Here is a 2,558-nt window from a genome sequence, read left to right on the forward strand (position 1 = left end):
GGAAACAACGCGAGCACATAGGGAAACAAAAGAAAATTGTTCTGGTTATATCAATAGGAACAAGCGAGTAAAAAGTGAATCAACAGTCACTAAGAGTTCATAGTATATTCTAACTATACGATTGTATAATTACGAGGTTACATTGGATATATTAGGCGAATAATGCATGGTATCGAAAATTCGATCCCAACACTCTCCAACTCCCACACTAGGATCATGGTCCTTGGAGATTTCAATCTGTGGCCGGACGGATCTACGGATCAGGCTTATAAAGAACTGGTCCAGTCTTGCTGCAATATCCATCTACAGCAACTGGTACTTTCTCCGACTCATTCAAAGGGTCATGCTTTGGACTTGATCCTTGCAGATGCTATTTGAACACTCCTTAGCACACGTTACAATATTAGCGCAGATTTGCATATGTGTATTCCACTCATACATAGGTTATGCAAGCAAAACAAATAAATTTTGAGGTCCTTGTCAGTCAGGTTGTTCCGCAGGTGTTGTTTTTATTTTGATCGATGTTACAGCCAACACGTGTTTCGTCAATAGGGAATGTAACCCTTGACTTTTTCAAGGCTGTTAAGTGAAAAGAGTAATATGTTTGTAACATTCATGATACGGTCTGAGCAAGATTATACATCATTTTATGTTACATTGGTAGGCGGGGGTGGGTCTTATTTATAGTGCTCATATACATTTGTGGATAATAACTTAAAGGAAGTTGTGTTGTGCAACCAACTTTAATTGTACATGATTTACACTCAGAAATAGAGAGTTTTCTCAGGTGCACCCATAGAGATATGGAGAAACCAGTGATTCGTCTTGTCATGCTTCTCTATTATCGTTATGCATTGTGCGACTTTTAACTATGGTGTGGATACCAATTTGTGAGGTTGCAATTCAATCTATAGTGGCATGCACGGTGTAAAGATGAAGTAAGTGCTCGGGGTACCTATTCTCCTCGAGTGTTCCTTTTTCTGTTTAAAGAAAATGGACCAAGGAAAAAATGTAAGTATATTCTCAACTCTTTTTATGCTTAATAACTCTGTTGTGATATCTCCAAACAGTTTATGCTTAGTTACTCACCTTCCTTGAGGTGATAATTCCAACCCTCGAAGGGGTATCTGTTAGGGGACTTCGGTATCTTTATTGAGTTGTTCTTAGGTCATTTGCCAAGTGTCGGTATGTTGTGAGGCAGCTGTAAGTCAATATGAAGTATATTAGGACTTCATTTGTCAATACTTTCCTAATAATGATTCTAAATGTTTTTGTTGAAATAGTCTTCATTATTTATTTAGGTAGGTAAAAGAGCCTTTGTATGATTGTTAAAAAAGTGTCAAGTGGTTCGTGACACGTGCACATTTATTTAGGCTTCAGTGTAATTCCCACCGCTAATAAAATGTTTGTGCAGGATATTTACAATTTCTACATATACCGAATTACTATAGGTATTATGCTTTCAAGTACCAATGACTTTCGAGCTCGTATAATGAGCCTTTCATGAAGGGTGATCTTGTGTTATCCCTACTTCCTCTAAAGTTGTTGTGCCCCTTGTAGTCATGAGAAAGCCTTGGCAGCGTGGTTACACTGCCGGTTCTCTAAAGCGCCCCTGCTCCTCGCTATTCTAAACTCGCTTGTAAGCTTACCTTTCGCCGTTGTTGTTATCGTGTCCTTCTGTGTCCCCTCTGCTCCGTGTCAGGTGCAGTAATCTGTCTCCTGTATCTCGCGTTGTTAGATACTAACCGGGAACGCCCTAAGTCACGTGTTTCGTGACCGCTTCCGGTTTGGTGTTTGTTGATGTCCATGTCAGTGGGAATTAGCCTCGCGAACATGGCGGCCATCTTATCCTATCTGTAGTTATGGGATAGTCAAGCCCTTGGAGTCTATATACGACCGGGTTGCCACTATGCTGTCCAGGTGGTTTGACTTTGTAGATTCTTATTATTTTATTTAACAGCTATCTATTGCTCACACACTTCGTGATCAGTGTCATTAATTATCTCGTGGGGGGCGGGCGAGTGGGGGAGTGCTCATACGTGCTCAGTGTTTATGGCTCCGTAATTTTCTATCAATTTAGTCACTCTGATTACGGGTGATAATATCTATTCGTTTGTGAGTATTGGTCAAGAATGGTGTCATCTCATTTTTCGATGCGCAGTGCAACTCCATTGTGAACTGTGAGTACTACAGTGGTTTAATTCCTATTCTCCATACAGAATGGGTACAGTACAAACTTTTGCCACAAGGTGGTCTTACCATTGTTATAATAGCAATAATTGTAATCCGGTATCATACACATTATCGATATATTGCACACATATTAATACCTTTTGTGCAGTCATGTTGTTATTACTAGGGGTGGTCATCATTGCTCATGTTTGCATATTCAGTAAACAGATATCGACTAACTTACAGTGTGAATGTAAAAATATACATATTCCTTTTCTAAGAATGTAGTACATATATACATAAATAGCGGTCCGTAGTCATTCTGGCTCTGTCTGGTTATGGTGTTATCAGTTATGACCCTAGAAAAAAGTGGTATTCTGGGTCTA

At 39.4% G+C, this 2,558-nt stretch overlaps 1 long non-coding RNA gene across 1 annotated transcript; it reads right to left on the bottom strand.

Annotated features, from left to right (window-relative positions):
• Window positions 1-387: 387 nt before the first annotated feature.
• LOC144753470 (uncharacterized) lies at window positions 388-1,703 on the bottom strand. The gene is made up of 4 exons (XR_013594373.1): window positions 1,650-1,703; window positions 1,090-1,201; window positions 956-980; window positions 388-579 (listed from the first exon to the last, which is right to left on the bottom strand). It is a non-coding gene; the product is annotated as an uncharacterized LOC144753470 (long non-coding RNA).
• Window positions 1,704-2,558: the final 855 nt, after the last annotated feature.

The sequence above is a fragment of the Lissotriton helveticus genome, chromosome 5_1 (assembly GCF_964261635.1).
Source record: "Lissotriton helveticus chromosome 5_1, aLisHel1.1, whole genome shotgun sequence".
Classification (NCBI taxonomy): domain Eukaryota; kingdom Metazoa; phylum Chordata; class Amphibia; order Caudata; family Salamandridae; genus Lissotriton; species Lissotriton helveticus.